Genomic DNA, 12,240 nt, shown 5'->3' with positions numbered 1-12,240 from the left:
CCAAGGATTCTCCCAGGAACACTTTTTAGAATTCCTTCGAGAATTTCTCCTAGAATTCTCTCAGGAACTCCTCCAGGAATTAATCAAGTACTTTCTCCAGTAAATGTTAAGAGATTCTCTTAGGAATTCCCCTTTATATTGCTTCCAGAATTCCGCCTGGGGTTTCTTCAGAAAATCCTCCAGGGATTTCTCAAGGAGTTCCTCCACGAACTCTACCTAGGATTCCTTCAGGATTTCTGTAGAATTCCATCTGAGATTTCTTCAGGAATTCTTCCTGGGATTTTTCGGGAATTTCTTCTGTGATTCTTTCATGACAAAACTCCAGGGATTATTTTAAAAATTCCTCTAAGAATTCCCACAGGAACCCTTCTTAGAATTCTTTCCAGGAATTTATCCTGTACTTCATCCAGGAATTGTTTAGGGATACTCTTAAGAATTCCTCTTGGCATTGCTTCCGGGATTCCTCCTGGGGTTTCTTTAGCAATTTTGCCTGGAATTGCTACATGGATTCCTCTAAAAAATCCTTCATGGATTCAACCATATGCCTCTAGAGATTCCTCTAGGAAATTTATCCAGGGATTCTTCTACAGATTCCAGGAGTTTCGCTAGAGATTCCTCCAGGAGTTTCTCAAGAGATTCCCCCGGGAATCCCTACAGGCATTCCTCTGGGACATCATCCAGGGATTTCTTCAGGAATTCCTCCAGGGAAGAATTTCGCCATTCACTCGGGAATTCCTTCTGTGATTCTTTCGGGAACATCTTCAGGAACTATTTTAAAAATTCTTTAAAGGGTTATAGAGACGAACCAGCCAAGGGCTGAAAGTCTCTTTACTAAAGACAAATCAATTTAAAGGGTTCCCCTGGAAACTCTTCCTAGGGTTCCTTCAGGAAGTCCTCCTTGTATTCCTTAAGGAATTCCTTCAGAAACTAATTCAGTTCTTTCTCCAGAAACTGTTTAGGGATTCCCTTAAGAATTCCTCTTGAAATTGTATCCGGGAATGCTTCTGAGCAGAGATGGCATGCTCCTCAGTGCGAAACGTGAGAAGAGAAAACGTACACTCTACACACGACTTTCAACGAGAGCGAGGGTGAACTACGCAACTTTTTTCACATACACAAACCAGCCGCTCACTCTCTGGCATCCATCGCGGCACCCTCAAAATGAGTGCTCAAACAAATGTTAGAACAAACATGTTTTTTCAGTTTTTTTCAGTGTTTTTGTGCGCGCAGAAAATGTGCACACAAAAATTCGTGTTGAGAGCGCACTCAGTCGTGCTTCCGGTGCAATACTGTGTGTACTACAGGAGTATGAAAGTACTTGCTTGTCTAAGATATCACATAAATCACAGACAAATAGATGTGACACTAACGAAATTTCAATCTCATATCTCATGATCCTGATTACATAGAAAGTTGGTGTCTTCGGCAAAGTTGTTTGGCTGGTCAAGGACTAACCGATAATAAGATTTAAGATTCAAAATTCCACCGCTAGGCGGCGCTAGTGAGCTTACAAATTTTGTTTTTCATAAATATCAGGAAAATTTGCAAAAAAAATGCAACTAGCGCCGCCTAGCTGCAAAAACTTGAACCAAACGGTAATTATTCTGAAAGCCCTTGATCTACCAAACAATAGTGCCGAGGACACCATCTTTCTACAAAATGAGGATGCTGAGATATGCGAAATTTAAAATTTGTTTGCTCTCTAGCGCCACCTAGCGGTGGAATTTTGAATCTTAAATCTTATTATCGGTTAGTCCTTGACCAGCCAAACAACTTTGCCGAAGACACCAACTTTCTATGTAATCAGGATCATGAGATATGAGATTGAAATTTCGTAAATGGGCACATTTTCTGCGTGACATGCCATCCCTGCTTCTGAGGTTTCTTCAGGAATTCCTCTAAGGATTTCTTCAGGAACTACTAAAGGGATTCCTCAAGGAATACCTCCACGAACTCTGTTAAGGATTCTTTCTCCAGAAATTTCTTCAGGAATTCCTCCAGCGATTCCACTGCGAATTGCTTCAGGGATTCCTTAAAAAAATGTACAGGTAATCACCTAGAGATTCACCCATAAATTTCGCTAGAAAAACCTCCAGGAATTTCTTCAGAGATTTCTCCAGGAATTACTACAGGCATTCTTCTAGTATATCCTCCAGGGATTCCCCCAGGAGTTCCTACAGAAAATCAATCCTTCAATTCCTCCAATCAAATCAATCAATCAATTCCTTCAAGAATTCCTCCAGGTTTTCCTCCAAGAATTATTCCTAACATTCTTTCAGAAATTCCTCCAGGAAATTCAGGGATACCTCCAACAATTCCACCAGGAATTTGAGCATTCTTCCAGGCATGCCTACTTGAATTCGTACAGAAATTCCTCCAGGAATTCTTTCAGCGATTCCTTCGGGAATTCCTCCAGATATTTCTCTAGGGGATTTCAGGTACTCCTCCTGGTGTGGGGTTCCCCAGGAATCCAGGAATTTCTCCAGGAAATCCGTCAGGTATTCCTTAGGAAATTCTTCAAAAATTTTCTCTATGAGTACCTTCTGTAAATTCTTCCAGGAATTCCCCTTAGAAACCTTCCAGGCACTGCTTCAGGGATTCCACCAGGGATTTCTCCACAAATTTCTCCAAGAATACCTCCAGGAATTATTTCGAGAATTTCTCCAGCAGCTCTTCCAGAAATTTCTCTGGAAATTCCTCCAGGAATTTCTGAAGTTTTTTTTTCATAAATTTCTCCAGAGATTTTTCCAAGAATTCCTATAGGGATTCCTCCAGCAATTTCGCCAGAAATTCCACTAGGAATTCCTCCAGGAATTACCCACGGTTTTTTCTTAGGAATTCCTCTAAGAATATCTCCAGGGAATTCTCTAGGTATTTCTTCAGAAAATCTTCCAGGTATTTCTTCAGGAATACCTTCAGGTTTTTTTTTTTTTCAGAGATTCCTCCAGGCATACCTCCAGAAATTACTTCAGGGATTCCTCCAGGGATTTCTTCACGTATTTTTCCAGGGATTCCTCCAGGAAATCCTTCAAAGATTCCTGCAGGATATCCCCCAGGAATAAAAACTCATTCAGGATATCCCCCAGGAATAAAAACTCATTCAGGAGTCCCTTAAGAAAATTCAGAAGTACTTCAATCTTTTTATCCAGGGATGTACCCAAGAATTTCTCCATTATTACCTGAAGATTTTATTGAATAACTTCAAAAGTTTCTATCTAGAGGAATTCCTCCAGCGAACTGGAAGATTATTTTAATAGGAAGAAAATTTTAAAAGGATTCCTTCCAACAGTGTCTTCAGATGGTAACTCTGGGATTCCATCAGGTATTCTTACAATAAGCGAGATATTAAGTCCTCCAAGAAATCTTCCAAGCAACACGCAGGTCACAAAACAGTCACAGCGCAGGTTTTGGGTGCGCAGAAGTTGCTGTGACTTGCTTTAAACACATAAGTACTTACATGCTAAAAGTGCTTTCAGACATTTCTCCAGGGAATCCTTCAGGAATTCGCCCAGGGAAGAATAAATTCCGGGATTTTTTTCCAAAAGTTCCATTATGTGAGAGTTTTCCGGAAATACCTGCAGGAAATTCGTCAAGTATTCCTCCAAGCATCCCCTTCAGAAATTCTAACAGGGATAGCTCGAAAGTTTCCTCCAGGGATGGTTTCAATGCTTTTACGAGAATACCTTCAAAAATTCTTCCAAGGATCCTTCCGGGAATACGTCATTTGACATTTCTATAGGATTATGCATTGAGTTGAGTACATATACGCAATAAATATATGAGTGTATAAAACAATTTTAAGGGCGATTCCGACAAGAAGATACTCGGAACAATACAACTGAAGATTAATTTTTCCCGTACATTTCACGCTTGATTACAAGATTGCTAATAAGCATACACAAACTGGATTAACTACTGAAAGAATTACCACAGACAAACAGACGTAACACCTTGAACGATTTTCATGGAAATCCATCGTCAGTTCACACTACCATCACCTGGTGGAGAAGTTGCACGAAACACTGCGTTGTGCCATATCGTCAACAGAAGGCGCTAGTGTGAAATGTCAAACACTTAGAAAAAATGATGCGCGCGCCTCTGGTTGTGAAAGCCTCAACTATGAAAATTTAAAAGCGTGGTCGATGGAAACTTCGCAAGTGTTACGTCTGTTTGTCTGTGGAATTACAGTCAGTCATGGATGGCATTTTGTAGACATTCCCAAAAAATATTCCGTTCGGACGGGATTGCATTATGTCAAAGAATTATGATCTATTGGAAAAGTTTTGAAGACAATCATGAAGAAAATTCTGGAAGTCCTCAAAATAATTCGTAATTTTTTAAAGGGTTCAGCTATTATTTCATATGAATGTTTTCTATATATTAGCAAAAAGAGTCTGAGAAGAAATAATGCACGAGTAGGGTATCGCGCCACTTGGGCGGTGGCTTCTATATTCGTCTGTTTGCCACTATAACTCAGTCAATTTTGAACCAATTAACCTGAAATGTTGTACACAGATAGATACTATACCTATCTCACTGCATTCAAAAAATTGTGTCAATTGGTTCAAATTTGACTGAGTTATAGTGGCAAACAGACGAATATAGAAGCCACCGCCCAAGTGGCGCGATTCCCTATATAGAAATTGTCAGAAATTCCACGGTTATTATTTGAAGAAATTTCTTTACTTGCGACTGCAATAATATATGTTTTGTGTGGTAAGCACTATAAAGGGACTCACTAACAGCGTAAACCGCTAATTTATTGAATGTTGTCGTTACGTTGCGATCTTCAAGACAATCTTTGGTTATTTCATTCGCAATTTCAAAAAAACATTTCAATAATAGTACATACAGTGAATAGCGTATTTCGCCATTTTTGAACTGTTAATACTGGAATTTTTGTTTTCTTTTGTTTATCCGTTTATAATTCGGTAATGGAAAGATACCTAATGAACGTCTAGAGCTAGTCTTTACTTATACTTCCTATTGCATTGAATTTCCCTTAAATTACATTTTCCTTAGGACGTCTAAGAGGGTTTCAGGGATCATTTCGGTTTCATGCTTTCGAGGGGGTTTCAGGAGGGCTCCGGAGGAGTTTTCAGGAAATTTAGTGGGAATTTAGAGAGCTTTCAAGGAAGTTCCAAGAATTTTCAGAGGAATTTTAAGGGGTTCAGCGAAGACGGCTAATAACAAGACAGACAGCTCCCACCCTGTCGCAGCCGACATGGTTGAAACGCCCTCATCGATTCGCAGGAACATTAAAACATGATTGTTTGCGTGTGCATGCTAATACGTACACGGAAATTGTAGCATCGCACGCACACTCATTCATGATGTTGATCGCGGCGCTAGTGTGCTTGTAGCTCCCAAAGTATATGGAGCAACAAGGTAGATGTCTCTCTTGTTATTAGTCGTCTTCGGGTTCAGGTTATTTCAGCGATATATCCCCTGGAACATCCTTGAAACGCCATGAAAACCCCTGGGACGCTGTTGAAACCCCCTGTAACCCGCTGGAATGTTTCTGAAACCGGATGGAAGGGCCCTGAAAACCTCTGAAACGCCCCTGAATTATCTTTGAATTCCCTGAAAACCCTTGGATCGCTCATGAAACACCCTGAAACTCACTGCAACGTTCTTGAAACCCCTTGAAACCCCCTGGAACGGCTTTGAAACTCCCAGAAACTCAACACTGAAACTTCATTACACCCACTGGAACACCTTGAAGCCTCCTATAACAACCCAAAACGCTCCTGAAATGTTCTCTCATAAATTGGCCACGACTAACGGAAGGATAATTTCGTCAATCTGTTCTGTTCCATAACAGCGGGCCGACTGTAAGCTAATTACCAATCGGAGCTGGATTGAACCGAGCCCGTTCGATTGAGACGGCATCGTGACGAAGCACGTGATGCATGTGGTAATATGAATTTTGTCTCCCTCGAGCGAGCGATGCGATGTGTGGACTTCAGTACGCCTTGGGATCGAAAAAAAAAATTGATTCCCTCTGTCGCTCTCCCTGAAGAAATGATAACCGATAACCGGTGAAGGTGAGTGCAGTTCCAGATTAGATAGCAATGCATGTGGGAAAGATGGACCGGTATGGATCTGGACGGATTAAATATTTCTGTGAATCATGCATGACTGATTCATTCAGTGATGTGGTGTGGGGTGGTGCGTTGTGTGAGTCTATCCGATGGGCAGATAAACACGTTGTGATCCATTTAGAGAAAATGTGATAATTGTCGCAAATTCCGCAAATATATAGACTGGTTTCCAAAATGATACGTCCATGAACTCGGAACTTAAGAGAATGAAGCATTAATGCAATCAAAAACAGATGGAAGAATAAAGATAGATAATAATGGAAATAATAGATAGAAAACAGAAGGTAGAAGTAGCAGATATGATTGAGATCATGACAGATAGATAAAAGAGAATAGTAATATAAGAAGCTAGAAGAAAGCAGCTTGACTATCGAAAATAGAAGATAGAAGATAAAACTTGTCTGATGCAGGATAAACAATATAAAAAAATTGCAAATATAAAGGTAAATGAATGAGGAAATTTTACATCGAGGTATTCATTAGGATAGCTATCAACAATATTAAAAACAACTAAATTCATCTTTCATCGCTATGCACATTAACGCTAATATGCCATTGTCGAAACAGCTGTCCCAGCTTGATCATCGCCTGCGATCACATTACACACAAAACAACCCACACTCCAATTCCCTGCTGCGAGCTGCGCCAGCGAGCCGGTGAAAGCGGCTTTCATTCCGACCTGGACGTGCGCAGTCACAAAACCAATGCTTATTGTTTATGACATGTCTGTTTTATTGCGCCACCACCCAGGATTTCGCGCACTGCTACCACCATTACCATTACTATATCGCATTTGACCCCACAATCGACTATATGTATTCCCGTTTGCGCGCTAATTGACGTTGGTGGCGGGTGAAATAAAACAATGATTATTGTCTTTTCCTCGTTTCAAGGTGCATTTTTTTTTGGGTGGAATTTAAGGTACATCTACCCACATGTACCCCGGAGGCAAAATAGCTCTGATTTCACTTCCATTTCCAAATATAACATGGCTTAGTCAAATCCAAATCAAATCCCGAAAAAGATAAACAATTACTATCTTCTATCTTCTATCTTCTATCTTCTATCTTTTATCTTCTATCTTCTATCTTCTATCTTCTATCTTCTATCTTCTATCTTCTATCTTCTATCTTCTATCTTCTATCTTCTATCTTCTATCTTCTATCTTCTATCTTCTATCTTCTATCTTCTATCTTCTATCTTCTATCTTCTATCTTCTATCTTCTATCTTCTATCTTCTATCTTCTATCTTCTATCTTCTATCTTCTATCTTCTATCTTCTATCTTCTATCTTCTATCTTCTATCTTCTATCTTCTATCTTCTATCTTCTATCTTCTATCTTCTATCTTCTATCTTCTATCTTCTATCTTCTATCTTCTATCTTCTATCTTCTATCTTCTATCTTCTATCTTCTATCTTCTATCTTCTATCTTCTATCTTCTATCTTCTATCTTCTATCTTCTATCTTCTATCTTCTATCTTCTATCTTCTATCTTCTATCTTCTATCTTCTATCTTCTATCTTCTATCTTCTATCTTCTATCTTCTATCTTCTATCTTCTATCTTCTATCTTCTATCTTCTATCTTCTATCTTCTATCTTCTATCTTCTATCTTCTATCTTCTATCTTCTATCTTCTATCTTCTATCTTCTATCTTCTATCTTCTATCTTCTATCTTCTATCTTCTATCTTCTATCTTCTATCTTCTATCTTCTATCTTCTATCTTCTATCTTCTATCTTCTATCTTCTATCTTCTATCTTCTATCTTCTATCTTCTATCTTCTATCTTCTATCTTCTATCTTCTATCTTCTATCTTCTATCTTCTATCTTCTATCTTCTATCTTCTATCTTCTATCTTCTATCTTCTATCTTCTATCTTCTATCTTCTATCTTCTATCTTCTATCTTCTATCTTCTATCTTCTATCTTCTATCTTCTATCTTCTATCTTCTATCTTCTATCTTCTATCTTCTATCTTCTATCTTCTATCTTCTATCTTCTATCTTCTATCTTCTATCTTCTATCTTCTATCTTCTATCTTCTATCTTCTATCTTCTATCTTCTATCTTCTATCTTCTATCTTCTATCTTCTATCTTCTATCTTCTATCTTCTATCTTCTATCTTCTATCTTCTATCTTCTATCTTCTATCTTCTATCTTCTATCTTCTATCTTCTATCTTCTATCTTCTATCTTCTATCTTCTATCTTCTATCTTCTATCTTCTATCTTCTATCTTCTATCTTCTATCTTCTATCTTCTATCTTCTATCTTCTATCTTCTATCTTCTATCTTCTATCTTCTATCTTCTATCTTCTATCTTCTATCTTCTATCTTCTATCTTCTATCTTCTATCTTCTATCTTCTATCTTCTATCTTCTATCTTCTATCTTCTATCTTCTATCTTCTATCTTCTATCTTCTATCTTCTATCTTCTATCTTCTATCTTCTATCTTCTATCTTCTATCTTCTATCTTCTATCTTCTATCTTCTATCTTCTATCTTCTATCTTCTATCTTCTATCTTCTATCTTCTATCTTCTATCTTCTATCTTCTATCTTCTATCTTCTATCTTCTATCTTCTATCTTCTATCTTCTATCTTCTATCTTCTATCTTCTATCTTCTATCTTCTATCTTCTATCTTCTATCTTCTATCTTCTATCTTCTATCTTCTATCTTCTATCTTCTATCTTCTATCTTCTATCTTCTATCTTCTATCTTCTATCTTCTATCTTCTATCTTCTATCTTCTATCTTCTATCTTCTATCTTCTATCTTCTATCTTCTATCTTCTATCTTCTATCTTCTATCTTCTATCTTCTATCTTCTATCTTCTATCTTCTATCTTCTATCTTCTATCTTCTATCTTCTATCTTCTATCTTCTATCTTCTATCTTCTATCTTCTATCTTCTATCTTCTATCTTCTATCTTCTATCTTCTATCTTCTATCTTCTATCTTCTATCTTCTATCTTCTATCTTCTATCTTCTATCTTCTATCTTCTATCTTCTATCTTCTATCTTCTATCTTCTATCTTCTATCTTCTATCTTCTATCTTCTATCTTCTATCTTCTATCTTCTATCTTCTATCTTCTATCTTCTATCTTCTATCTTCTATCTTCTATCTTCTATCTTCTATCTTCTATCTTCTATCTTCTATCTTCTATCTTCTATCTTCTATCTTCTATCTTCTATCTTCTATCTTCTATCTTCTATCTTCTATCTTCTATCTTCTATCTTCTATCTTCTATCTTCTATCTTCTATCTTCTATCTTCTATCTTCTATCTTCTATCTTCTATCTTCTATCTTCTATCTTCTATCTTCTATCTTCTATCTTCTATCTTCTATCTTCTATCTTCTATCTTCTATCTTCTATCTTCTATCTTCTATCTTCTATCTTCTATCTTCTATCTTCTATCTTCTATCTTCTATCTTCTATCTTCTATCTTCTATCTTCTATCTTCTATCTTCTATCTTCTATCTTCTATCTTCTATCTTCTATCTTCTATCTTCTATCTTCTATCTTCTATCTTCTATCTTCTATCTTCTATCTTCTATCTTCTATCTTCTATCTTCTATCTTCTATCTTCTATCTTCTATCTTCTATCTTCTATCTTCTATCTTCTATCTTCTATCTTCTATCTTCTATCTTCTATCTTCTATCTTCTATCTTCTATCTTCTATCTTCTATCTTCTATCTTCTATCTTCTATCTTCTATCTTCTATCTTCTATCTTCTATCTTCTATCTTCTATCTTCTATCTTCTATCTTCTATCTTCTATCTTCTATCTTCTATCTTCTATCTTCTATCTTCTATCTTCTATCTTCTATCTTCTATCTTCTATCTTCTATCTTCTATCTTCTATCTTCTATCTTCTATCTTCTATCTTCTATCTTCTATCTTCTATCTTCTATCTTCTATCTTCTATCTTCTATCTTCTATCTTCTATCTTCTATCTTCTATCTTCTATCTTCTATCTTCTATCTTCTATCTTCTATCTTCTATCTTCTATCTTCTATCTTCTATCTTCTATCTTCTATCTTCTATCTTCTATCTTCTATCTTCTATCTTCTATCTTCTATCTTCTATCTTCTATCTTCTATCTTCTATCTTCTATCTTCTATCTTCTATCTTCTATCTTCTATCTTCTATCTTCTATCTTCTATCTTCTATCTTCTATCTTCTATCTTCTATCTTCTATCTTCTATCTTCTATCTTCTATCTTCTATCTTCTATCTTCTATCTTCTATCTTCTATCTTCTATCTTCTATCTTCTATCTTCTATCTTCTATCTTCTATCTTCTATCTTCTATCTTCTATCTTCTATCTTCTATCTTCTATCTTCTATCTTCTATCTTCTATCTTCTATCTTCTATCTTCTATCTTCTATCTTCTATCTTCTATCTTCTATCTTCTATCTTCTATCTTCTATCTTCTATCTTCTATCTTCTATCTTCTATCTTCTATCTTCTATCTTCTATCTTCTATCTTCTATCTTCTATCTTCTATCTTCTATCTTCTATCTTCTATCTTCTATCTTCTATCTTCTATCTTCTATCTTCTATCTTCTATCTTCTATCTTCTATCTTCTATCTTCTATCTTCTATCTTCTATCTTCTATCTTCTATCTTCTATCTTCTATCTTCTATCTTCTATCTTCTATCTTCTATCTTCTATCTTCTATCTTCTATCTTCTATCTTCTATCTTCTATCTTCTATCTTCTATCTTCTATCTTCTATCTTCTATCTTCTATCTTCTATCTTCTATCTTCTATCTTCTATCTTCTATCTTCTATCTTCTATCTTCTATCTTCTATCTTCTATCTTCTATCTTCTATCTTCTATCTTCTATCTTCTATCTTCTATCTTCTATCTTCTATCTTCTATCTTCTATCTTCTATCTTCTATCTTCTATCTTCTATCTTCTATCTTCTATCTTCTATCTTCTATCTTCTATCTTCTATCTTCTATCTTCTATCTTCTATCTTCTATCTTCTATCTTCTATCTTCTATCTTCTATCTTCTATCTTCTATCTTCTATCTTCTATCTTCTATCTTCTATCTTCTATCTTCTATCTTCTATCTTCTATCTTCTATCTTCTATCTTCTATCTTCTATCTTCTATCTTCTATCTTCTATCTTCTATCTTCTATCTTCTATCTTCTATCTTCTATCTTCTATCTTCTATCTTCTATCTTCTATCTTCTATCTTCTATCTTCTATCTTCTATCTTCTATCTTCTATCTTCTATCTTCTATCTTCTATCTTCTATCTTCTATCTTCTATCTTCTATCTTCTATCTTCTATCTTCTATCTTCTATCTTCTATCTTCTATCTTCTATCTTCTATCTTCTATCTTCTATCTTCTATCTTCTATCTTCTATCTTCTATCTTCTATCTTCTATCTTCTATCTTCTATCTTCTATCTTCTATCTTCTATCTTCTATCTTCTATCTTCTATCTTCTATCTTCTATCTTCTATCTTCTATCTTCTATCTTCTATCTTCTATCTTCTATCTTCTATCTTCTATCTTCTATCTTCTATCTTCTATCTTCTATCTTCTATCTTCTATCTTCTATCTTCTATCTTCTATCTTCTATCTTCTATCTTCTATCTTCTATCTTCTATCTTCTATCTTCTATCTTCTATCTTCTATCTTCTATCTTCTATCTTCTATCTTCTATCTTCTATCTTCTATCTTCTATCTTCTATCTTCTATCTTCTATCTTCTATCTTCTATCTTCTATCTTCTATCTTCTATCTTCTATCTTCTATCTTCTATCTTCTATCTTCTATCTTCTATCTTCTATCTTCTATCTTCTATCTTCTATCTTCTATCTTCTATCTTCTATCTTCTATCTTCTATCTTCTATCTTCTATCTTCTATCTTCTATCTTCTATCTTCTATCTTCTATCTTCTATCTTCTATCTTCTATCTTCTATCTTCTATCTTCTATCTTCTATCTTCTATCTTCTATCTTCTATCTTCTATCTTCTATCTTCTATCTTCTATCTTCTATCTTCTATCTTCTATCTTCTATCTTCTATCTTCTATCTTCTATCTTCTATCTTCTATCTTCTATCTTCTATCTTCTATCTTCTATCTTCTATCTTCTATCTTCTATCTTCTATC

Source organism: Aedes albopictus, chromosome 2, assembly GCF_035046485.1.
Source record: "Aedes albopictus strain Foshan chromosome 2, AalbF5, whole genome shotgun sequence".
Lineage (NCBI taxonomy): Eukaryota > Metazoa > Arthropoda > Insecta > Diptera > Culicidae > Aedes > Aedes albopictus.
Note: the sequence above shows the minus strand (reverse complement) of the source record.